The sequence below is a fragment of the Lissotriton helveticus genome, chromosome 3_1, assembly GCF_964261635.1.
Source record: "Lissotriton helveticus chromosome 3_1, aLisHel1.1, whole genome shotgun sequence".
NCBI lineage: Eukaryota > Metazoa > Chordata > Amphibia > Caudata > Salamandridae > Lissotriton > Lissotriton helveticus.
This window is the reverse complement of record NC_136061.1, coordinates 1,397,807,203-1,397,834,516: the sequence shown is the minus strand read 5'-3', so window position 1 is coordinate 1,397,834,516 and position 27,314 is coordinate 1,397,807,203. Positions and strand designations below refer to the sequence as shown.

Sequence of the window (27,314 nt, the reverse complement as noted above, 5' to 3'; positions counted from 1 at the left end):
TATCTTCGTTTTTTTGTGATAATTACTGATTAATTCTTAATTACGATGATTTTTATCTATACAAGATATTTAAGATGAAATGGCGCTAACTGTTCCTAAAGATTTAAACTGATGTACTGGAAACTGTGTTTTAACTGAAAGATATTTTTGTACACACATGATTTCAATTTTTAATTAAAAAAAAAAAAAGAACATGGAGAGTAGACATAATTGAGGGAACTCAATTATATCCTGTTCTTACAACTGAAAGAGAAGAGAATGGTAAGAAATGCAAAGGAAAAGAAAAAGCATATAGAGACAGAGGGCACAGGAATTGTCCTGAAGATAGTGACAGTGATCTGAATGAGGATTTTGTGACCGAGTTATTGTTAAGACGTCAGCCTCCAATTAATGAGATACCAGTTGCAGGACGGATTAGTGCACCTGTTGATGGAACCTCAAAAACACCTTCTGCGATGTTCAGTGTGAATCCAATTTCAGCTGGAGAAAATTCAGTGACAGCAGTTCCTTCAGCGTCACAAGTTCTAAATGCCCCAGATGCTGTCACTATAGGTCTTGTAATCTCTTTGTACAAGCCTAGAGTAACAGTAAACACTACACATGCTTAGCTGTTCCTACTGGGACAACCATTGTAACTGACAATTTGACAGGTCCAGTACCAAGACAAATTCCCCAGACCCAATACAAGCGAACACTTAAAGTGTTCCAGGTGCAACCTCAATTTCAAATCAAACCGGGATTAACTGGGCCAGAAGGTTTCCTCTGAGACAGACACCCTTTTTCATGCCCAATTCAACTCCCCCATCGATGATGAATTACAATCCCCCATGGACAGACTTCTCTTGGGGAACACCAGCATCTGATCTGCCCCTTTTCAATTCACTGCCTGCCTTAAGCAGTGGTTCCTACAGTTGAGAAATAATTCGGAACACTCCAGCAGAACAGCCAGGTCTTTCTGTTTGAAAATGTTGTGGTTGGCTCAGAAGCATAGCTGTGGACGCAGTGGAAATCATGGAAGGAATGGAGGATCTACTGCTTAAACTCCTGAGAGAGAAAGAGTCATGGATGTGACCAAATTAAAGATAGACTTCGAAGAACTTGTAATTAGAATTCCTAGTTCGACTCGATTATAAGTTTGATGTTGAGTTATTATTCCTGTGTAAATACATCACTAGGCGTGCCGGACAAGATCATGATAGACTCTCAGAACTAGCACAGAAATGTGGAATTGATATCTATAGATCCAAAGTTTTGCAGCAAAGCTACATGTTGAGTTTTAGCAACCGAGACATTGAAAACATGTGCCCACCTGGAATGAAATGACAGATTAGGGAATTGATACCATATGTAAGGAAATTGAGTGAGCTGGACAAATGGGAAGGTGGATGGTCAAAGAAAAAGGAGACAAAGTCAGGATACAAATCCTTCCATTTAGAATAGAGGAGGACGTTGAAAATGTACACATGCTTCCTATGAGAGAGGTGCCTGGTGGATAGTATGTACACGTGCCATGGAGTAGGGCTGATCTTGCATCCTTCACAAATGACTTCCCCGAAATTGAGAGAGTTTGAATGGTACAGACAGGTTGAGAGATTTGTGAGGATATCAAAGTTTTTTTGGAAGGATTTGGATACCATATTTGAGATTGTGATTCCAAGAGACTTATGGATTGAATGCAAAGTTGCTGTCAATTGGCCTGATGTGGAGCCGATTAGACATCCCAATTCGCAAGCTCTGCCCCCATTGCTCATGAAAAAGTATCAACAGGTGATTACCTATTTAAAATTGAAAACATCTCCCGAAGAGGTTGATTGGGACTGTTAGAAATAGGGGTCTCTAGTTGGCAATGGTTTGCACCTTTGTCCAAGTAGGGACCCTTCCATCTAGTCAGGAAAAGGGGTATACTCTACTGAAATAAGCCCTGCTCATCCCCTTGGTAGCTTGGCACGAGCAGTCAGGCTTTTCTCAGAGGCAGTGTAAAGCATTTGCACATAACCAACAGTAATACAGTGAAAACACTATACAAGAGGACACCGCACCAGTTTTAGAAAAAACATGATGAAGATCTGTGTAAACAAGACCAAAACGATACAATGCTAACATACAGTAATCCAAAATATGCACTTTCCAAGAATAACTCTAAAATGCAGTTTTTTAGAGCCGGTAGCTCCGTCCGGGGCTACTGAAGTGCTGAAAACAACAAAATCCAACAGTTCCGGCCGACCCCATCTGTGCTGACCAGCGTTAGTGTCAGCAGACTTGTAAACAGTACCTTTGGTTCTGGCCGACCACAACGGTGCAGGCCAGTCATGGAAACAGTCGTGGTTGTGAACTTGCGATGTGAAGCGTAGCTGTGGCCTCAAGTCGTGCTGCAGGCAACAGCTTGATGACGGTCATCTAGCAGCGTCGGTGGGACCAGGGCTGCGGTGCGGAGTGAGGCAGTGCTCGTTGTGGTGCTGACAGGTCACAGTGCAAGCGACCATGCTGGTTGAGGGAGCTGGTCGGCCCAGACTGTGGTGTGGGAGGGGCGGTGCATCATGTGACCTACGAGCGGTGCCCCCAAACCACGGTGCGGTCTTGGGTGTCGAGGTCAGCAGGCAGCAACATCTTTGGTGAGACCAGGCCAGCGGAGTGAGGCGGTAAGAGTGCGGTGCCCACAGGTCGCGGTGCAAGCAGTGGCTCGGTGGTGGTGGTTGTAGTCGTTGTTGAGACCAGGGTTGCGGTGTTAAGTGCGGTGGTGTCCTCTGCGGTGACTTCAGGACACGGAGCATGCAGCAGTGTAGGTGATGGTGTTGGCTGCTTTCCCCCTCTGTGGAAACTGAAACCCACGGTTCAAGTGGCAGTACCAAGAGGTAAGTGAAGGCTGTCTTGTCCCTGAGACTTCATGAACAGGGGGCAAGGTCTATTTCAAGCCCTTGGAGATACTCCGCAACAAGTGAAGAATGTTCAGTCCAGTTCTTTCACTGCCCAAGGCAGAACCAGCATCTGCAGGCCAACCCATTGAATCAGCAACAGGGCAGTACTCCGCCTGGCAGTTCTTTCAGCTCTTGTTCTTGGCAGGTTCCTTGATCCAAGTGAGTTCTAAGGTTCTGGGGTCTGGGCCCACATATTTATACTCATTTTGTCTTTGTTCTCTGGGGCAGAATGTGTCTGTACTCAGTCCAAACCAGTTTCGTCCTTTCTGGCACATCCCTTGGGCAGGAGGTGGAGACAGCATTGTCTAAGACAGACCAGGCCCATTCAGGTACAAGGAAATCCCCTCCCACTACTCTAAAAGTGGCCCAGATCTATTCAGCCCAGTCCTAACTCATCCAGGAAAGGTAGGATACACCTCGACACCCCCCAGTGGCTGTCTGAAGAGAATGCACATCCCCAGCGCCTGTCACTCCAAAGCCAGACAGTCAATCCGCAACTCAGCAGAGGCACACAGGATGGCTAAGCAAGTAAATACATACTTTCTAAAAGTGGTATTTTCAAACAGAGAACCTAAAAATCATCTTTAATAAAAGATGCATTTCCACATTCTGAGTTCAGGCGTACTAAACTCCATTTGTTTACCTTGTCCCAATGGGAAGACATACCTGAAAAATGTTAGAGTATTCCCTGTTCTATCATATGGGACAGATAGCCTTTCAATAGTGAAAAACTAAATAGACTGTATTTCACCATCAGGACACGTCGCACACACCAGTACATGTCCTACCTTTCAAATACACTGCACCCTGCCCACAAGGGTACCTTGGGCTTACCTTAGGGGTGACTCACATGTAATGAAAGGGAAGGTTAGCGCTAGGCAAGTGGGTGTACTTGCTAAGTCGACATGGCAGTAAAATCTGCATGCAGACACTGAAGTGGCGGGTCTGAGAACCCTTTTAAAGGCTGCTCGTGTGGGTGGCACAATCAGTGCTGCGGGCCCACTAACAGCATTTGATTTATAGGCCCTGACATGCTCCGTGCACTTTACTAGGGACTTCCCAGTAAAACAAATATGCCAATCATGGAAACACCAATCCATAATCCAATTTACAATAGGAGCACTTGCACTTGAACACTGGGCAGCAGTGAGAAAGTACGCAGAGACACTAAACCAGCAAAAACAGAGTCAAAACCAGGAGGTCAGAAAGAAAAGACAGGGGAAACAGGCCAAAAGATGCCAGGTCTAACACACATCCCCTCCAGATGAAAGTGGAGAGAACTACCCAAAGTTCCTGGAGTTCTCTTCACTAAGGTGAAAGAACCTTTACATACCATCAGTGTTGGCATGTTCTATGTCAGAGCAATGTTTCACCATAACGTCCATTCCCTTTAGGGAGATGGACCACCCCTAAAGTTTTGGGTTCTCAGTCAAAACCCGGAGGTCAGAAAGCAAAAATACATGGGAAAAACGCCAAAAGATTGCAGGTCTAACAACGACCCAGGAATCTTAAGAGTCGATTCATGCTTAATGCGAACGATGGTTGCAGGCATTTAAGCTGTTCTCAGACAAAGAGATGGGGCATTTTATTTAGAGATTTCTGTATGGATTGAGACCTGAGGGTTGTTCTGATTCAACAATGTTTCATCTGTTGGCAGAATAAACCCATTGACAAGATTCTGCGATATGCAAAATATTGCAGCTATGAATTGGAAATGAAACACAAAAAGTTAAAGGAGAAGTTGATGACTGCACAAATGAAGGCAGCACAGAGACGTAAAAATCAGGCATTCTTCGATAATCCAGGTCCTATGAAGGGAAGAGAACAGGAGGACCCAATGATGCAAGGTGTTAATGATATTCAGCAGCAACGGTTTCCATCACAGGGTAGAGGACGAGGAGTGCTGATTGGTCTAAGAACTGGTGTTGATGTGCCGAATTTGAAGAAAACTAACCCCTGCCACGTTTGAGGTAGGTTGGGGCATTGGAAGTGCCAATGTAGATTTAATGCTGGAAACATGGTAAATGGAACTCCGGTTCAGAATGGTGGATTTGGGCAGTCTCAGGGAAATAACATGGTTCAACCACCGTTCAGAATTCCAATGCATCCAAGCCCAAGCGATGCAAATTTCACAAGCCCTGATGCCACAGCAGAATGTAAATGCCCAGGGATACAACATGAATCAGGTCCCCAATGCAAACACTAATGCTCTTGTGATTCAGAACATGTTCCAATAATAGTCTAGGCTTCAAAACGATGATTTCAACTCAGGCCTGTCACAATGAAGGGGCCTGGGAGGAGAGGAGAATTGTGTGCTTGGTGCAACCTTGGAAGAAGGCCAGAGTTGATCATATGTGGATAGCGAGGTAAATGGGAATTCTGTCTCATTCCTTGCGAACACTGGTGCTACCCGCTCTACTGTGAGAAGCAGAGGTTCCCAGCCTACCCATCTCGGGAGAAAGAATCCAAGTTGTAGGATTTGATAATAAACAAATGACTAGCCCAGTTTCAGAAGCGGTGCCTGTCAAAATAGGGTCTTTTGAGAATCCTCACCGATTTGTGGTGTGTGATTGGAGTCCAGTCAATATACTTGGATGAGACCTCTTATGTAAAATAAATTGTTCCATTTACTGTACCCTAAATGGTATAGTTTCACACTCATAATGAAGACATTGTCTTAAAGGTTGCTCGACAGAGAACAGACATCGGAATGTACCCTTAATTGACCAATACAGTGATTTCACCTTTGAATTGAGAGATACAATGTTGCCTGAAGTCTGGGAGGTTTCAGGTAAAGATTTCGAACTTATCAAAAGTGTTGAACCAGTCTGCATCACTGGGAAGCCAAATGCTGAACATCCAAGAATCTCACAATACAATATGACCCCCCAAAACCATTGATGAGATTTCTTCTGTGTATGGTTCAATGATTGAATACAACATTCTGAAGGAGATTATGGGAAGTCCATATAACTCTCCTATCATGGGTTTGCAGAAACCCAATGGCAAGTATTGCATAGTGCAGGACCTGTAAAAGTTAAATTTAATAGTAGTGTCTTGTTGTCTTGTGGTACTGAATCCTGCTGTGATACAGTTTCAGATTCCATGTGAGGCAGAGTGGTTCTCTGTCATTAATTTGTGCCAAGCCTTTTTTCTATTCCATTGCATAAGGATAGTCCGTTCCTATGTGCTTTCCATTTTGGCATTTGTCTTGGCATGGTGCCAAGTCCCGCAAGAGTATACGGCGAGCCTCTCAATCTTCAATAAGATACTCAAGAAGAATTTAGACGCCTTAGAGATGCCTCAGCTTTCAGTTCTAGTCCATTATATTGATGACCTATTTGTGGTGTTGAATATGCAAGAGGCTTGCAAACATAAAACTACTGCTATTCTGAACCACTTAGCTGAGAATGGACATAAAGTGTCTCCATCCAAATTGCAGTTCTGCCAGAAAGAAGTCCTGTATCTGGGACACCATATTGAGAAAGGAACACAGAAGATGTCCCAAGAGAGACTCTTATTGATTCTGAAAATGTCCATCACCTACCCAGAAGGAATTTCGAATGTTTTTGGAAATGTCGGGCTACTGCTGACAGTGGATTCCCAACTTTTCCCTGATGGCCAAATCTCTGAAGACGTTGACCCACAAAGTTGTGTCATATCCGGTACTATGGGATGACAGCTGCATGCATACCTTCTCAGAGCTGTGAGAATGACTGTCGCACCCCAGCTCTGGGAATGCCTGATTACAATACATGTTTTGCTTGTTTTACAGTGAGAGAGACGCTGTGCTTTCTCAGTGCTTACCCAAATTCATAGCAATGCTTGTAGCTAAGTAAATTATTACTCTGCCACACTTGATCATGTAGCCCCGAATTGCCTATTTGCTTAAAAGCTGTTGCTTCTACATGTGTGTGTCTTGAAGAATGTGAAAGCATAGTTATGGTTAACCCATTGATAGTCTTTGTACCCCACTAACTGGAGGTGTTGCTAACCCGTACTCTGACACAGCACCTTACCAATAGTTTTCTTATCAGGTATGAGCAAATCATCCTCTGAAAACGTCACCCTTAGGAGGTGTACTATTCTGAATCCTGAGACTTTGTTACCCCTTCCTGGAAATCAGACTGTGGGTGATGAAGCTGAACATGACTGCCAAGATGTCACTACACGAATCTGATCATGTGCTATTTGTTGATGACTTCTGTTTAATGATGGAAATCTAAAAGCTGCTTACACAGTCTGCACTGTTGCAGGTGTGGTTGCAGCCACCTGGTTTCAAGGAATGTTTTCAGAACAAGTGGCCCAATTGATTGCTCTTGCTATAGCGAGCTGTATTTCGAACCAGCTGAGATTGATGATTTTCACTGATAGAATGGCTTTGGTGGTGTTAATTGTCTTTGGGCATTTGTGGTCCCAACGTGGATTCTTGACCTCTTCGGGGTCACCAATTCGAAATGGAGAGAGCATTCAAAACCTCCTCCAGTCCCTAAAACTGCCTACCCAAATTGCAGTGGTAAAATATGCAGCCTATAGATCAGATACAGACTATGTGACAGTGGGCCACAAGTATGCAAACACAACTGTCTGGTACTGCACACAGATTTCTTGCACCTTTAATGGGGAATACATCAATGAAAGTTCAGATGTCACAAATTGCAATTGGTTTTTGTCTGCTGTTGATACTTGGGGAGGAAGTTAAGAGATTGCAGGAAGAAGTGCCAGAGGCAGGACAGCAAGGATGGATCAGAACAGGTCATATAAAAGAGATGAGGATGAAGTGTGGGTTTTGACAGATGATATACCAGTGTTGCCTGACCGCTCCTTACCCCCATTGGAAGGTATTACCACGGTCCTACACATGTAGGAAGAGGCGTGATGCAGCGCCTCTTTAGGCAGACTTGCTCCAATACGAGATTCAGGTTTATGGCTGAAAGTTTGTATCACAGATGAGTGGTGTGTCAGCAACAGAATGTAGAAAGGAAAACACCAATAACAATGAGTAACATAGGGAGATCAGGAGGCCCCATCAACAGAATGCAAATGGACTTTATAGAGATGCCGGTCTGTAATGGATTGAAATATGTTCTAGTGATCATGTGCATCTTTTCACAGTGGGTGGAGGCTTACCCGGCTAGGAGGAATGACAGTCTCACAGTGGCCACGCTCTTGTTGTGAGAGATAATACCGTGTTTCGGTTTCCTGATTTCTCATGAGTAAGACAGAGGAACTCAATTTAACAATGATGTTATATGCAGCATTGTAAGTCGAGCAGAGACCACATTGCAGTTACTGTCAGGATGCTTCCAGCAATGTGAAGCCAGTAAATGATAATTACGCACTTGTATAGCGCACCACTACCCAGAGGCATCTCGGCGCTTGTACGAATACCGCTGAGGAACCCTTCCTGTCTTTTCCCTGTGAGGTGACCCACTCCTGGGCACCCCCAAGGTGAAGCCAGGCATCCTCAGCTTTGTTGGGGCCGTTGTGGAGATTAAGCAAGCTCTTGCCCAGAGGTGCAGAGTGGGACTCATGATTAGAATAGGCACCGAGGCGAGAATTATCATGTCCGAGGAAATTTTGAGCCAGAGACCCGCCGAGGCGGGAATTGAACCCTCGTCCTGGGCCAGACTTCTGCATCAGGGTCTGCCACTCTAACCATTGAGCCACACTTCTCCGCGGAGATCTGGATGTTGAAATCCAGATTGGCAAAAGTGTATTCTTCCACATCTCTGAAGTGGTCTCTTGTGTTTGAGTCTGCGAAGCACAGGACGATAGTATTGTCAACACTTGATATCATCATGGACAGGGTTGAGACAACCAGCTGTACCTGCTGATGGGCTTGTGAGCATTATAGATGACATGATTAATGATTACTGTAAAGGACTGACTGATGTGGTGCATTCTGTCCCTCACCAGGTTGGAGAGGCTTCTGTCCAACCTCATCAGGAGCAGTGCCATGATCTCAGTCCCGGTGACTGATCTTATGGTGAAGAAGCACATTTGAAAGCCATGCTTGGAGCCTCATTGGCCGTACCAGGTGATTCTGGTAACCACTACTGCTGTAAAGTGTGGAGGTCTCTTGAACTGGGTACATGCCCCTCATACTTGTAGAGTCATGTGTCCCCTTGACAATATAACAGCACCTGCTCCTGATGTGCCACTGGTTACAGTTCAACTGAAGGAGCAGGTTAGTGAAGCTGTTTGGGATTAGCAAGCTGCTGGGACGCACTCGTTTGGCCTGAGGGGAGTCCAAGAGAGTCAACTTTTGTCCGTACAGAAGAGTCTAATCTAATAGTTGAATACATGAGGTTCTGACCCTGGTGAAGAGCCTAGTGCAATAGTAAGGCGAGTTGTACTCAAACTCATCGAATGAGCCCAGAAACACTGATTCAAAACTAAAATACAGACATGTAGGCCATGTTTTATAGCATGTCCTCCCTTCATGGTGAGGAATTTTTGTATTTTTTTAATATGGTCGCTCACTGGGTAACTGCACCCGAAATTCTAATAGTTTTAAAATACATCAAGTTGTAGTTTTCTATATTCTTTATTTCATGTTGTGTTTCTTGGCAAGAGTACTAAGACTACATTGTATTTCTTTTCATGCATATTTTTTAATATTTGCTAAAAATTTCTTTGAAGGCTGATAATGGATCACTTTGTAAATGATTTGTTTCGCTATGGACTTATTATAATATTCTATGAGCATTACGTTCTTATGCTACATCACTCTTGTTTCTAGATATCCTGTGAGAGTGGTGGAACCACTTGCTACTCCAGAACACCACTGATCTTATGTCCTGGACATTGTCTTGATTAGAAAGATTCCTATTTGAAACAAGCACTTCTACGGTACATTCCAAGCTGGGAAGACTTTGGCCAGCTCATGCTGTAAGTACTTTCTGTGTTTTACTTAAGTATATTCACAACAGTGTCTGCTGCTTGCATGATTAACACCCCCAAAATAATTGTAAGTACAACTGTGTCTTCCACCGCTAACATAATCAACTTAATGTAATAGGTCAACATAATCAGTGCTTGTTTTTACTGTGCTTCTGATTGACTCATTTTTAGGGACTTTGCTCCACAGTTATGAAATTATCAGGCAAGTTCAATTAGGATAATCCATACTGATTGCTGCTCCTTGTAAAAATATGTTTTCCCTCAAAGTGTGAACACATTAGAGAAGGGTACATACCTGTCAATTCATGAAGCACAGTGATGTGGCACTTGCTCTGAATGTATTTTGAGGATTATACATGTTCATGGGTGCGTAATGAGAAAGCTCATGTTGGTTCTAAATGACAAAGGAACCTGTTTTTTATTTTTAAAAAACTGCCATTATTAATATTTATAACAATGAGGAAATTGTGGTAACGAACATAATAAGCCAATACACAAGCCAATGATTGGGAGTAAGCTCAGGCTTCGACAATGTGCAAAGCTTTACATTGATGTACAAGTCTATCTTCTATGCTTATTGAAGGTTGGGTCATGTGACCGCAACACTGTTTTTCAAAATGCAATTCGTTAATGGCGACTGCTTGTGTGAACAAGGCAGGTGTGCCGAAACGTGTTACAGCGTAGATTGTGATTAAATTGCAAGACTGAATGGCAACGCTACCCCTGTGTCGGTGTCCGAAAAGGTCTGTGTCTTTAACTTTGGATGAGGAGATAGTGTTCCAGATCCTGGGTGCATAGATGGGAAATGCTTGTTGCCTTTTTTTTCTTTATCTTTTTATTAAGACAAAGCAGTGAAGGATGCATCGTATCACAATAATGGAAAAAACAACAATAGATTATTACAGTATAGTGTTGTTTAACCCCCAACCTGCCGGGGACTATAGTGAAACCTTCTCACCTTCATCTGATCTGGGACATCTTCTAGTCATTTTCCAGATTAGTCAAGGGATAGTCAAAAGTCAAAAGTCAAAAGATCTTTATTCGGAGTAAAAGAAACATCCATAAAAGTACAAACAGAAGAAACACAATACATTTTTAAAAACATTCATCAATAGTTGCAATTGGAGAATTATCCGAGAACAAACGAGCAAAATCAGAATCCATTTACAATGTCCCAGCTATACAACATATGTCCCTTCGTAATAGTAAATCATTTAGTTTTTTTGTAAAAGAAGAAAATATCTTACAATATTATTTAAAAACGCTGTGTAAAAACATTATTAAAATTATTAAAACCAATATTAAACCATTATAAAAAAGGTATCAAGATAGAAAGTGCAGTGTGCAATGGTTAAACATCAATATTAAGGGTGATTCTCGATCTAACAGCAGCTTTCAGAAAACAACTCATCCTAAAAATGACTTCATCTGATCCCAATACCAAAAAGGACCGGAGTGCCAATTTAAAATTAGTTAATCCGTTTTTCTTACAGTAGGGCATAAGAAAATGTACAGTGAATTTTTTATAGAAACCACAAAAGAACAAGAAATGCATAAGACTTTGCTTCAGGTCAGGGTTACAGGGGCAATTTAAGGTTTCGAGATGTTTGTTATATCCCATCGGGAAGTTCAATAGATTGACTATACTCCCGTCTCGGAAGCGAAACAGTAAACCCCTTACCCATCTACCAAGATGCAAACACAAATATCTATACGGTGGGCCAGGTTTTTTGACGTGTGGTTCAGAATAGGCCAAATATTTTACAACCGTGCATTTAGTCAGGTTCTTTCTGTCACGCTCTTCTCTATATAAGTCATACAGTGCCCTTGAAATGATGGTTTTATGGGAGCGGTTTATTAGGTTTGGTGATGTGAACAGAGAAGCCAAACCCACACTTACAAGGCACTCTTTTACTGCTTTCAGCCATGGTATATGGTGTCCCCTATCACACTTTAAACAATCCAAAATAATTTCACGGGTTAATGTAGCAGCCGTGTTATTCCAGATCTTTATCCAGAATAGAGCTGGTCTGGACTTCACAAAATCTTCAATGTAAGGGATATTTAATTCATTATGGCATACATAGGTTGAAGAACAGATAACCCCCCCCAATACCTTACGACAAAATCTATTCTCTTCTATTTGAATAGGGGAGCAGTTGGTATAGCCCCAAACCTCAGCGCCGTAAGTGCCGGTTGGCATACATTGGGTTTGGTATATCTTGGCCAGGGAAGTTATTACATCAGCTTGGTTGGGCTGTCTCAAAGAAGTTACACAATTAATAGATTTGCCCAACTTGTTCCTGGCATAAGAAACATGTGCATGCCACGTACCACTGTTTGAAAATAGCAGCCCTAAATAGGGAAAAGTGCTGGTGCTTTTTAAAACATTTGACCCTGAAATGATCTGGGGAATTTTGTGATTTTTTGGACCACAGCTCATGATTAGTGATTTTTTAAAATTAGTTGTTAGGCCTAAATCGGCCATAAAAAGGACAAAACCTGAAATTAAAATACGGAGTGCCTTGGGAGTGCGGCCCATCAGGACCGCATCATCCGCATAAAGAAGTGTGGGTATAGGGACTCCATTAATGTAAGGCACATCACTAGTTAAGGTGCTCAGAGTGCTGCTTAGCTTATTGATATACAAAATAAACAGGAGAGGGGCCAGCACACACCCTTGTCTGACCCCCCTACCAATGCTAATATCATCAGAAACTTCACCCATTTGATTCACACGTACACAAGCTTTAAGATCACGATGTAAAAAAGCTAAAAAATGTACCAGATGGACATCTAAACCATATTCAAGAAGGGTAAACCAAAGCCGGGAACGGTTAACAAAATCAAAAGCCGAGCTCAAATCCATAAAACCAAAATATAAAGGGGATTTCTTTGCGATATTGTATTTTGCCATGATCAGGTTCAAATTCAGACATTGCTCCACCGTTCCGATGCTGCTACGGAACCCAAACTGGCTCGGGTGGAGGATGTTATTCTCATCGGTCCATGTTCTTATCCTTTTAAATAAGATCCGCCCCAATACCTTTAAAGTATTGTCTATTAAAGAAATTGGGCGGTAACACCCAGGGTCCAGCCTGTCGCCCTTTTTAAAAATAGGAACAATAATACTACGTGACCATGTTTCCGGAATCTCCCCTTCAGTTAAATTGTTAAAAACATTGCACAGCAATGGAGCCCAAAAATCTGGCTCGCATTTTAACTGGTCTATAGAGAGCCCATCAGATCCAGGCGCTTTATTCCCGGCACTTTCTAAAATGGCATCAAATACCTCAGATATGGAAATAGACATTGGGTGTGGGGGGGGTAACAGTAAAGGAGGATTGTCTGGTGTTGCATAGATTTTACCAAAATGTGCAACCCAGATGGGACCAGTAATATTACAATTAATTTCGGTCAGGGTCGAACCGATAGATCTTATTTCCTTTACCTCCTTCCAGAACCCAGTGGTATCTTTTAGGTCAGCAGATCGTGCCAGGGAATCCCAGTGGGTTTTCAGTAAATCGTTTGATCTAGTGCGTAAAGCACGCTTGTACTCTGCTCTGAGCAACCTTACCCGTGGTATATCCCTCGGTTCAGCTTTTAAGGCAGCTCTAAGCATCCTATTTGCTTTTGAGCATGGGGCATCAAACCATCTAGGTAATTCCGCAGCCTTACTAGAGGCTGGTCTGGAAATTTCGCCTCTAATTGTGGTGCAGAGTTCAGAGAACGCTTTAACCACATTAGTCCCATGGTCCTCTGTGCTTAGACAATCATTGATCAAACTTGGATGTTTTTTACATACTCCTGCCAGGATTCCCTTGTTGTCCACTCCCTTCCAGATTACCCTTAACTTATCTGTAGAAACTTCCAATCCCATTGCGCCTATTTCACGTCTTGGGCATTTGCCATTCGGCAATAATAAATGGATGGCAATTGGATAGTGGTCACTGTGAATTTCACACACTACCTCTGCCCTTATTAATGAATTTGCAATGGCATGTGAAACGAAAACATAATCAATTGTTGTTCCACCCCCATGTCCAATAAAAGTAGGGAATGGGGATGCATAGTCTTCCATACCTACATGTTCCATGCAGTTGACAAGTTCGCTAGTAGCAAGGAGATCTAACAGTTCTTTTCCTCTTTTACATGGGGGGTTCCTTAGATGTACATGTGCATTAAAATCCCCCCCTAAACAAATGCCATCAAATTTCCCATATACCTGTCCATCCATGATTTCATTAATAAAATCAAATAAGAGAATAAAATTTCGGTTAGGTTGGGACAAAAAATCATTATTATAGAAATTGATTAAACACAGTTTTATCCGCTCGGTATACGAGAGTGCCATAAAACTAGGACAATTTGTCTGTAGCGCGTCAATTTTAGTTCCAGCACATATTTTTATCCAAATGGACAATCCACCACTAGGACGACCAACCAAAGGGACCGGGACAGTCCTGTTATGACAACTATACCCCTCAAACAATAGATCCTCCACACACCAAGTTTCTTGGAACATCAGTATATCATAATAATTGACACAATCCCTCCATGAAGGAATTCCCAACTTGGACTTCAGGCCCGCAATATTCCAACTGAGGATACTTAAGTTATTATCTTTATTGTTCCTCTGACTGGGACCCTGGAAGGTACTTGAGGCGGATTTAGATGTAACATGACCCTGTTGAACACATAATGGACTAGATGGAGAAATCGCCTGTGTTAACGGTTCCGCCTCTCGAGATGGTTCCTTTAACTGGGCTGCCTCAGGGCACACGGGGAATAGTTTGGTCTTCTTAGTGGGCAGTCAGTCCAATGTATCCAGGTCCTGGAAAATTCCAAACCTATTCTGCAATGGGAAAACTGGAGGGAGTTGCATCATCTTGTGTGGAGGACGATAGAAATATTTTAATGGTAGTGGTGTCACCACAGTGGATGGGCCGTGACGACCATGATTATAGTTCAACAGGAATTTTGCAGTGCCCGGGTTTCTAAAATTGATTACAATACAGTCCCCATTAATATTTTTGTAAAGGGGACCGATCCAGGTTACACGCCGTGTGGTTATGATTTCTTTTGAGATATCATACCCCACTCCCTTGTGCTTCGTTAACCAGTCTATACACTTATTATGGAGTTGAACCCATGATTCTCCTTGATCTTCCTTAAGCGGTGGTATACCAGCCAGAACTAGGACATAAGGACAGGCCTCAGGTGGAAGATGTAGGGCCGGGCCTTGATGTTTATTAGGTCTATTGTCCTCATGCGTGATCTTTTTAACGTGCTGGCTGGAGTTAACAGGACCCTTCTGTGCTAGTGAGGTCTGCTTCACTGTAATACCCTTTTTTATAGAATTAGTAAATACTCCGCTTGTATCATTAGTGGAGACAGAAGGTTTGGATGAAGTAACATTCCCATGTATAGGGTTACATAGTAATAAGGGAATGTTGGTTTGACAATCAGGCAGATTACTGCCAGTTGTACCCTTATTATTAGTAGCCTTAGGTGTAACAGACTGTGTGGGATTAGAAATAGCTTGTTGTTCCACTGTCCTGATATTACCGTGGTCACCAGTGGTGGTGGCACGAGTAGTGGATTCAAGGTCTTTTAACAGACGTTCTACTCTCATTTTGTCCAAGTTTGCTATGCCTTTTCTCTTTGCATCCTCGTTTTTAATTAAATTCTCCAATTTATCAAGTCTTTTAAAAATATTATTAAATTGTTTGATCATTTGACCTTCCAAATTTTAAAAAATTGTCTCTGCAATAGTCTCAATAAGGTTCCCCTCTGATTTAGCATAATGACTAGGTTTGTCAGTTCCATGGGGAGGCTCGGTCTGGGTGGAGATAGATATATGATTTGACCCCTCGTTATTTATAACGACCATATCACCCAGATACGGTTGATCCTGTATAGGTGCTATGTGTTGGACCAACTTCTGTCTCTTCCCCTTATTCCACATGCTTTGTGGAGTTGGTTGGTTGACAGTCCTTAGTGACTGCTTCCGTTTATTATAGGTTATTTTAGCAGGGCCCCTCTTTCTCTTTGCTGCAACTTTACCAGGTACCTTGTTAGCAGCCTCAATAGATGTTGTTTCTGGGGCATGGCCAAGAGTCACTTCTGGTGCTATATACGTGACGGTGTCCTCATCGTCTAAGACAATTGGTATTTCAACAATAGGATGTGAGGATTTTACGACGATTATTTCTGGATTTATATGGGTGTGGGTATTGCCATTGAGACTGCTCACGGCATGTGGTTGATTTGTGCTCAATGGACCCATAGAAAATCTCCTTTCAGTCTCAACAATCTCGTTGAATGCAGTGTCTATCAATGCCTCAAACGACGTTAACAATGTTACAGGGGACTCAGCATCTTGAGTAAGAATGTCAACATTTATGCATGTAGCAGTACAATCCGCCATTATTGGAGACCTATTTAGGGACTAACCTTTTCCAGAAGTGTTAGTGGGGTGGCCCGCCCGACCACTGTAGACCTCTGAGGGCCTCAGAGGGCCCGCCCTTTGCCCGGGCTTAGCCCCGGGCGTCCCGCGACGCGGGGTTTGCCGGTCTTTAAGCCCACGTTGGCGCTCTCTGGGCGCGAGGCGCGTCACTCTGCACGCGCCGCCGCGTTGCCTGCCGGGATTTGTGGTCTCCCGGAGCGGCGGCGCGGAGTCCGGTGCCTTGGGACTCTTGGCGGTGGCGGCGGTGGCTATTGGAGCTTCCAGGTGCTCCCTGCTGCTAATTCCGACTGACTCTCGGCGGTTGCGGCAAAGGTAAGTAAGTCCCCCCGCTCTGCCGGGTTTGCCGGTCTTTAAGCCCACGTTGGCGCTCTCTGGGCGCGAGGCGCGTCACTCTGCACGCGCCGCCGCGTTGCCTGCCGGGATTTGTGGTCTCCCGGAGCGGCGGCGCGGAGTCCGGTGCCTTGGGACTCTTGGCGGTGGCGGCGGTGGCTATTGGAGCTTCCAGGTGCTCCCTGCTGCTAATTCCGACTGACTCTCGGCGGTTGCGGCAAAGGTAAGTAAGTCCCCCAGGGATATTATCCCTCCCATGGGAGCAGTGCATGGATTCCCTCTATATGCATTTCATTTGTCCCATATTTTCCCCCCATTTCATTGGGCACCCTCTATTCACATAGACTAACTTTTCTGCCACTATACAAAAATCCATGTCTCTCTTCCAGTCCCGAAGAGTTGGAGGGGCCTCTGCCCCACATAACGGGCTATATTGTATTTTGCTAGTGATTATATTGATTGTTTTCTTCAATTGAAACAGAGGCTATATTCCAATTGGTGAAATCTCATTCTTGATTAAATCATTATATATTCCATATTCGGTGACAATTTGAATTATTTGTAATATCAATTTTATTGATTTATAATGAAAAGATTGGACAAACAGTGGTTTGCTTTAAAATATAATACTTGATTTGAATTTTTGTATAAATTCACAGTCAGATTAATAGTGTATGATTGTGGAAGAGAGTGTGGATAGGATTAGGCTAAAACAGAAAAACAAACCAGAACAAAAACCTCTCCTAGAAGCACAATAATTCTAAAGGTAATACATGCAAAGATTAATACATATCAACATTGTCCCACACCAAAACTAATTTATTTTTTAACAACTTTCGCAAAGGAATATTCCCGTTCCTCCGGATTCCGCGAGTGGAGAGAAACCTTTGAGGACGTGTGCAGTATTGGACCTATATCAGTGACCAAGTGAAGCGGGGGAGACCATATAATTTGTTTGCTCTGTTTGGACTCACTATCCTGCCTGATTGTGAAGTTTGGCGTAATTTACTATATACTCTCGAAATATTCCAGTAGAGTACAGTCGGCCTATTACATAGTGATGTCATTACCCTAATTAAGGGCGGTCACTGGAGACACAGTATTGGAGGGCCATATTTTAGCCCTAGGAAGTGTGGCAGGCCACCTTCCGTTAAGACCGTTGAACGTGCTGTGGACTTAGTGCCCTTTCTGTGGATAGTTGAGATTGTAAAAATTGTACATATTAATCTCAAGATTGGGCCCCCTTGGATGGTTATTTTCTGAATTAAGATTGAAGAAATCCACACTACAGAAGAAATTGTACACAAAATATATTTGCGCCCTGACGAAGTAACTGTGGATCATTGTCCTTTCCGAAACGCGCGTCGGCGCTTTTTTGTTTGGTTGTTTGTGATTAACTGACTTTCACTGTATTGTTGTTGTTTTTTTTTTATTGTTAATTTAATTTTTGCACATTTTGTGTATTGCGTATGACTTGGGTTGAGTGTGAGGATGTGTGGTGACTTTAGGATGATTGGGGGTTATGTTGTATATGTATATTTATATTAGTTATCTTTTGTGAATACCATTATGAATGTTGCCTTTGCGAAAGTTGTTAAAAAATAAATGTTTTTCTAATGAGTTTTGGTGTGGGACAATGTTGATATATATTAATTTTTGGATGTATTACCTTTAGAATTATTGTGCTTTTAGCAGAGGTTTTTGTTCTTGTTTGCATTTCTCCCTGCCTCCTCTTCCTAGTATTGCTCTCATCAGGGACCCTCGCTTGTTGTTGACATTTAAAACAGAAAAACACCAATGGAAAGAAGATGCGCTGTATTCAATTTTTTGTGTATGATAAATGAAATATAAGTACCAATTTTTTAGAACAAAATTATGAAAAAAGGAGGAAAAAATATTTATTGTGTTGAACAAAAATAAAGACAATTTTATAATATATTAGCATCTGGTATATGTTCCATTGAGGGAGAAATCTCCAAGGTCCACTTAGTATCTAATTTCCTAAATGTTTTGTATTCAATTACAACTCTTGGGGAAGCCAGGGCTTCTAACCAGTCTTCTTCTTGTATGTCTGTGATGTAATTTCCCCAGCGGTTCCTCAGGGTCGTAACAGTGTTGTGGGGGGAGTTAATACATTTCTGATATGTGAGCGAAATCGCACTGCGGGTTAAGTGTTCTTCTAGGAGATTGCATTCTAATGGTGATGACTCAGGTAGGGTCGTCCTCCGGGGCACCACTGCTTGTATGGCAGGGTGGTTCTGTAGATAATGGAAAGATTCAGAGGGGGCCAGTTCATGAGTTCTTTGAAACACTGTGAATGGTATAATGTCCGCCGCAGTATGACGGTCACCCACTTGTGAGATTCCAATCAAATCCTTTTCTAGTTTACATTACACCCAATTGTTGGGATTCCCATAAGGGTGTTATGTTGGTAATTTGTTCTTCCAACCTAGCTTGGAAAGGGTTGAGTGCCATAAGCGGACTGTTAGAGCCATGGACCCCTCCAGCGAAAAGCACTTATGGTCAGTATATAATGCTCGGAGGTATCCCCTCGGCTGGAGGACCAATCAAACCACCCGATAAGCCGGTTCGCATACTGGTTGGTGAACCTATTGATTTATAGTTGCTAGTTGAGCCGCTCTATAATAAGTTTGAATGTGGGGCACTGCAATTCTTCCCTCGTACCAGCTTCAGGTCCGTTTGTTGAGTGTAATTCGTGGGGCACCCACATCCCATAAGAGGGTTCGGGACAGCACTGTCTAGTGAGTTAAAGTATGTATCCGGAATTGGAGATGGTGCGTTTTGCTGTATTGGAGAAAGCGCGGTAGAGCTATCATTTCAAACAGTGCCGCTATTCCAAGAGGGGGAGAGATCGCCAGTGTTTGACATCGTTTATAAGTCTTTCTTTTCTTTATTACATTTCCTAGTCTTCACTCTGATGGATTCCTGGCTGTAGGTGTGCAGAGAGCCACCAGAAATGGTGAGCTTGTCTGCAAGATAATCAAGGTTGCTCGTCATGATGGATTTGTACATGATGCAGATGGTGTTGAAAATGTTGCAGGCTGGTAAGGTGTGACAATGGAGTTCCATCAGAATTGGCTCATGTGATGACATCATGTGCCACACAGTATCTGCAATATGCAAAAAGCCACCTGATGAAGAGACCTCATCACAATATTAACACCGAGTTGAGATGAAAGCCCACACACACAGCAATTTTCACTTTGAGTGTTCAGGCCCTGAATGGCTGTAATGCATTGTGAGTTTTGCAACTTCCATAGGAAGTTGCCCAAGAAGACTTTGTTATTAATGTTGGCCAGGAGAGGTGTGGGTGATCAGCAGCTGAGATTGTGCTGCTGCTCTAAAGCCTCACCCTTTTCTATAAGGCCCCTGCTGCTTCATCTGAGGATTACACTGTGTAAATGATTCCAAGGTTTTCAGGTCTGAGTCTAGCATATTCCAATGTGGGTATTTTTCTAGGGAAACAGTCATGAGATAACATTTATTGGGATTGTGGTAGTGAAGCTCAAGAGTCATATGGAGTGGTAATTGTGCAGAACCCCTTCCAGCAGGAGCATTTGGAGGGCGACAGAAGCAATCAACAGAAGACTAAAACATGCCACAAACCAAGTCAGAAGCGCCAGGATACCCGTAGGGTGACAGCGCTATAAAAGTACTAAAATAAATAAATAAATAAAAATGAAATCAAAGTGTGAGAGCAGAATAACAGCTGGAGCCAATATACAGGCTTAACTATTGGTGTAGACGGTTAACAGATCATGTGTGCTTGGATGTATTTGTATGCTCTCAATATACAGGCTTGAGTGCAGGTGTGCTTGGAGGTATTTGTAGGCTGTCAATATAAAGCTCCGCATTCCAGAGTCCGAAGAATGTTGACATGTTGGAGTCAAATAATCAGTGAATCAAAAGAGCTGTTTTTTTGCCTGTATATATCAACTGGAGAATTATGTTGAGTTCTAGAGCCTAAATCTGCCTCATGGTAAATGTGGCTTAGCAATGGTTTGGAGATAGACTATTAAAAAGGTGAATGGAATAAACCATATAGTCCACGAGAGGAAGCTCAGCATATAAACACATATAAAATGGAGTAAATGAGAAAATGAGTCACACATTACCGACATTCTTACTACTAAAGAGAATATTATGAGGCAATCCCTTGCTTGAGCTACAGTAAGCAAGTGAGATGGACACATTTATTTGTCACCGGATTGGGTACTGAACATATGTTGCTAGCTCTCAACAGAAGCAGTGGATTAATTCTAATTGGACTGGTACGAAAGTTGATGGATGTAATAGCACTAAAAAAAGAAGGTTGCATGTCGGAACAACAAGTTCCTTTACAACACCTACCTTAACAACGCGGTCTCTACTATGAGCGCTTCTTAACCACCAATTGCTTTACCACACATTCCTTTACCATGATTTTTTCGTGGTAAAGGCATGCATGGTAAACAGCTATCTGTGGCTAAGTTTACCACCCCCCTCCTTCTTTCCCTGAGCCCTAAATACACCTACCAACCCCCTTAAAACTACCCCACCCCTAAAAACGAATCTGAACCCCTCCCACCCCCTAAAAACTAGCCCTAACCCCCTCCCACTGCCTAAAACCTACCCCGAATCTCCCCACCCCCTAAAAACTATGCCAAACACCCCTCACCCCTAAAAACTACCCCGATCCACGCACCCCCTAAAAACTACCCTGAACTCCCCCACCCCCTAAAAACGAAGCCCAACCCCCCTAAAAACTACCCCGAATCCAGTACCGCCCAAAACACTACCCGATCCCCCTCCCACCCCCTAAAAACCACTCTGAACTCCCCCACCCCCTAAAAACAACCCCAAACCCCCTCCCTCCCCCTAAAAACGACCCCGAACCCCCACCCCCTAAAAACTACCATGAACTCCCCCCACCCCCTAAAAAATACCCTAAACCCCTCTTACCTGCCCTCTTCTTTTTCATGCCCATCCTGAACACTAGACCGAATTTGCCTTAACCATGCAAATGCACGGTTAAGGCAAAGTCATTGTTCAGGCAAGTTGTCGTCCGGCTTGCAGGCTTCCGGAACTCGTTTTCTGTCATATGTAGTTAGGGGCTCAACTGGTCTGGTGTCCATTCTGCCCTCACCTGTCATACATTTACATTTAGTGTACCGTGTTTCTTAAAAAAGCTAGCTTCTTTGGAAATTTCTTTGTGGCCTACTTACCAAAGACTTGTCAAAGCACCGTCAGCTTGAATTTTTAGTTATGTGCAGTGCCAAAACTATATTTTACTGAAAAGACAGTATTGTTGGTTGGCTGGTGAGTGTTCGAAAGCTCTAGTCTCTAGCAGTTGTCTTTGAGCACTATCCACTGCAAAAAAAGATTAACATAGCATTCCCTCAAGAGCATTCAACTATTCCTTAACTCTAGTGAAACTGCTATTCAATGAGCACTGGTAAAGAATTTCAAAAACAAAAATAACTGCTCGACTTTAACTAAATCGAGTATATTTGAGCCAGATTCAGTAGTTACTTGTTAGTAATTAATCAGGCCTCAATAAAACTTTAAAATTCAGTAACATAATTTTCATATCCACCAAACCAAACTGAGGTTTAGTTGAGCATTAGTTTAAAAAAGTGCTCATAACTGAGTCTTTGGCTTCATTGAGCATGTCTCTGGGATTTGTGACAATGTTCAACTTGCTGTGATTTTAATGGATAGTGACTACTCATTTAAAATATTTGAAGAGCGTTTGATTTATCTACAATGCCTTTCGAGGCGGTTCATTTGAAGTTGAACGTATTGCAGGTGACATACAGGATTGCATTCACAAACATTTTGCACAACTAGTTTCCAAATCTTTTCCTTATTTTCTGTGCGCCAAATTTCAATCACCAACATTTATGCCGAGAGATGTAATTTAACGCTCCAGACAGTCCGGCATCAGGAGTGGTGGAAAAGGGGGTGTTTTGGTGAAGAATTCATGTAAAGTACAGTGAACACCCACAAATGTGTAAGTTAATTGAGATTCAAAAATAGTTTGCTTGTCCTTCCTCTCCTTAGATTAGACATCGAATGTAAAACTTAAGAGTAAGTGCCTTTGGAAGATGTGGAAGGGAAGGGGTTACCTCCATATTCTGTGAGGTTGTAGAAAGATGTGGTTTTCGACAGAAGGAAGATGTAAATCAAATAAAATCTGCTCATGCTCATTCTCCACAGGCATATTTCAGGACATTCTCTCCTAAATTTGCAGAGATTCCATTCTCCAGCAGATCTTCATACATTTATGAAAATACTTGAATCTGCTGGAATTGTAGATGAAAATCTATGATTGACAAATTTCCGATTTTTCTGCGAAATATTTGTGAATTGTCTCGTAATGGACAACCACAATTACTTCATGAAAACACCAGCAAAATATTGCTATTCAATATTCAGTATGTAGAACTGAGGCAGAGAATATTAGACAGTGTTGTAATGCAAGACGTTTTGACAAAGTCCAACCATTGAAATAAAATCCAGACATTTGACTATTTTCAGGAAAGTGTTCTTAATTAGGGTCCTGTAAACTAAAATTAAAATAATTAGTTTTTAGTTGGTATTGTTAGAAATAATATTTAGTTGCACTGTATTTTAATTACGGTCTTGCAGCATCTCCTTGTACTTTTTTTTAGCTTGTATACACTGGTATCAAATGTATCTTTACCATGTGAAATATATATGACTTACATTCCTATTTACTTTCAAAAAATAAATATGATCATTTATATAAACAACTGGGCTCCCTTTCTACATTGATTACAACCATTTATTGATGTATGAATCTGCTTAGGTAGTGCTTGTGAAATAGTGACTGAGCGCACATGCTTTCAATATAAATGCTTGCTTTGACCGTTTTTTAGGTCTCGCCTAGCGAATGCAGCGCATGTGTTGCTTCGCCTTGGCGAGCCTCTATTGTTGTGGCTTTTGCTAGCGAAGGGAGACAAACCATGTGCGCGCACGGACATCCGATGTGCACGCACAAGGCGTCTCCTCAGCTTCACGTGCTCCCACCAGCGCGCCCGCATGGCATCTCCTCTTTGGCTCCCACCGCGCACTCACATGCGTGCTTTGACTTTCCGTCCCCCGTCGGCTCTACGGAGACAGTTTTTTTCTATGTGTGCATGCTGTTTAGGCCTCGCTCAGCACGTGGAAGCGTGTTTAACACAAACACATAAATGATGTATGTAAATATGCGAAGATCTTCTCACTGACCCAAAAGTCTTGTGATTTACAAAAACATATTACTGTTACTTGTCGAGTTTGGTGAAATGCTGCAAAGGAGAAATGGGTTATTAGAAATATTTTATTCCTGAAGTGACCCATTTCTGAATGATGTAATTGTGGTAACCCTACCCCACTATTTACTGTGCTCCCAGCTGTTTCTGCCATTTTCTCTCGCTCTTCTGTTTCTCATGGCTCTGCTTGGCTTCTGATGTAAGTGTTGGGTTACCGGCGCTGCACGCAATTCACAGCGGCTTCTTTTCACCAGTAATCATGAGCTTGTGAAAATGAAATCTTTCAAGAAAGGGAATTGCACCAAGACCATACTATTTATTTATTTAAGGAGCGGATAATGCTTTCAACAGGTACTTCTGTTAGTTTTTGTTATCCTCTTAAAAGGATTTTTTTGGTGTTACAAATTTTCAGATATCCTTTTCCTTAGGTAAGTTTGGACTGGAGGCCTCAACTGACTCCTCCTCTGAAACGTTTTATTTGAATTTCAAGAAATCCACCTGTAATTGGTAAATACTTCTCGAATTTCCCCTAGCATGGGTCATCTCTTCAGTGCATACTGTTATATTTTTAGGTTTGCCACAAAATAATACAATTTGCCGTAAGTCTGGAAGGTTATGATTTTTTTTTATTAGCCCTGAATAGAGAAAGCTTTGCCTGTCATACAAAGCCCATACAATCAATGCTCAGTGTGCAGAGACTGGCCACGCCCCCTTCAGTCATTGATTGTTTCAACTATCAGTCATGACTTATTAGTTTTTCCCCCTTACAGACTGCTACGTGGCGGGTTCAAATGGTCCTCATGAGCCGTCAGGGTCAATCGCAGCTGTAGAACTTATAAAATGGGATTGGCAGGGGGACGGAAAGTGCATCAAGGAAGTGTGGTGGCTGAAAAATCTACCAGTGTGGTTGGGCATAAATAACCAGTGAAGCCTGACACAGCGAAGAAGCAGTAATGGTCCTATATGTGCACAGCAGCGAGGGTTCTCTCCTGAGGGTCAAATAGTGCAATTTAGAGCATAATGTGTACAAACATTTTCAAAAAGTAAAAAAGTTCCTAATGAGCACCTAAATAGTCTAAAAAGTTCATTGTGTGCCATGAAAACAAACCTCACACTCACTGGGGGTTTCCTCCCCAAAAAGAACTTCAACAGCTGTAATAAATGTGTGGATTTTCAGCACAATTTCACTAACAATTCCCTAAAAAGTCATGTATATAAGAGGGAGTTGAAACAACCTGTTGTGCACTTTTGCAATGGCTGTTAGTTTTTAAAATGCATATAGCATCTACTGTCACTTACACAATATGCCTCGTTCCATTTTCCATCCTGCACTTTCCAAGTAGATTGCCAGTCTATTCCTCCCCAGTCTACATTCCACCTGCCCTCACACCCAAGGCAAATCTTGGTCACAGGTTTTGTGAGCGTGAGATTTCCCTACAATCAATGTGACCTACCCAAAACTACTCCTGATGAAATAAGTGGCGTGGTGAGGTATTAGGAAGGTAGAAGGTTGCATGAGTATCAGGTGTGTTGGTGGAATGGAAAATAATATTTCTAAAGGTACAACATTTATCCTTACTGCGTCCGGGTGACTAGAGGCAATCCTATCAGTCATCCCTTTATGGCCACCTGACATGTGTCCCCCCTCAGGTCTGACACAAGCACTCTGAAAACCCAAGGGATATTCCCCTGCCCACCGCACCTTCTAATCGCAGGCCCTCAGATCTCCCAGCTTACTGGTCATCTCCCTCAATCCGTCTGCTCCTTGGTCTTGTGCACCAGCACATGTTATAATTTAAATTAACGCATAAGGATATTTGCCTTCCTCAACTTACACCTTACTTCGTCCCAGAGACACTGTCCAGTAGCAAAAGCACAGACAAGCCTTACTCTTCCTGTTCCTGACTGTGTCACCCCACCCACTGCTCAGATCATAACCCTAATCCTATCCTACCCTGCCCCTGCCTGTGCAGAGGCAAAAATTACAAAATGAGGGGACAAAAACAACGAAGGGAGATGGTTTGACACATTCAAATATAAGCCATTTTGTTTGCAACATCTAAGTCACTTGTATCAGCACTTGACTTTTCGCAAATAAATAGCTAACCTTTCAAATACTAAATGTATGCAATATCTTCTTTCATTAATCAACTTATGCCCAGTGGCTTACGTGTTTACTGGTATACTGAGAAATTCCAGAAAGAAAACTCATAGTCTTAGATGCTTCTAATGTGAATAGTAGAGTCTACTCTGACATCTCAAGAATCACATCTCGAAACGGCAAGCTGTGGAGGACCACCTGGTCTCCACAACCGACCTGGATCACTGAGTCTTGATCTCAGTGATACCGCTTTTAGCTAGTGTTAGACTGTCACTCAAGCCACATCCACGTCTGATACTGAGATCAATATTTACATTCAGAGATCTCCTGGGTGAGATTGTCGCAGCACCCTTCCGATCTGTGCTGAGTGTTGGACCTGTGCCGGATTGGTGTTCATCTATGTATGTATGTTTGTATGTGTGTGTATGTGCGTGCATTTGTGTGTGTGTGTGTGTCTGTGTGTGCCTGCATGTGTGTGTATGTGAGACCAATATATGTATATGTATGTGTACCTTTGAGGTCAGAGCATCTTAATATATACTTGTATCTCTGTTCACCCTGTGTTTAAAATAGTGATAGTTGTCTGTGATCATGTTCCTTGCATAGGAGTCCAAGCCTAGTGTACAGATCAAAGTCCAGTATTCAAAGCTTTACGTAGATTAACTCTGTACATAGATGTAGTTTTCAAAGTGCACATTTCAAAGATTTTGTCTGCTATGATGTCCCACAATGCATATAACGTCCTATATGTATCAGATATTTTTTGCTGTACAGCTGGTAGCCTGTGAGTTGTTCTCTTGGCCAAATCATTAGTTTTCTATCAACCATGCATCATATCAGAGATATGGGTTATTCCTAATAAAGGGGTAAGATATTGTGTCATGAGTGTTACACTAAGACCCTGCAGCTTGGAATCCTCCCAGCTACAAATTTGGGACATGAGACGCCACTTCCTGTCCCAGGGATAGAACAACAAGCATTTGCAATGAAATAGGTCTAACATTTACGCGAGTTTGAGCTATTGACATTGCAAATAACAATGCCTTTAATTTTGTTTTAGTTTTTGAAACATAAATAAAAGCCACTGTCATTTATAATGCCAATAGCTTAAACTTGCATAAATGCGAGACCGATTGCATTGCAAATGCTTGTTAATATAGATGTATATAGTGATGCCATTTTCTATTCCATGTGTGTGCTGGAGAGCTCTCAATATCGACTTCTGCAAAGCCTTAATAGGTGCAGTTCGCCTTCATGGCATCTTTGCGTATGACATATAGCGTGGATCCACAGAAGTGGGAATGGCATGATAACAT

The 27,314-nt window shown here is 42.5% G+C and overlaps 1 protein-coding gene across 2 annotated transcripts in view; it reads left to right on the top strand.

The window, feature by feature from the left end:
- The window catches only part of MYLK (myosin light chain kinase), a 1,918,108-nt gene that overhangs the window by 231,770 nt on the left and 1,659,024 nt on the right, over window positions 1–27,314 (top strand). For both annotated transcript variants that reach the window (XM_078682035.1, XM_078682036.1), the window contains exon 2: window positions 9,661–9,809. The gene's annotated coding sequence lies outside the window, so the exon portion shown is untranslated. The remainder of the gene's footprint in view (window positions 1–9,660; window positions 9,810–27,314) is intronic.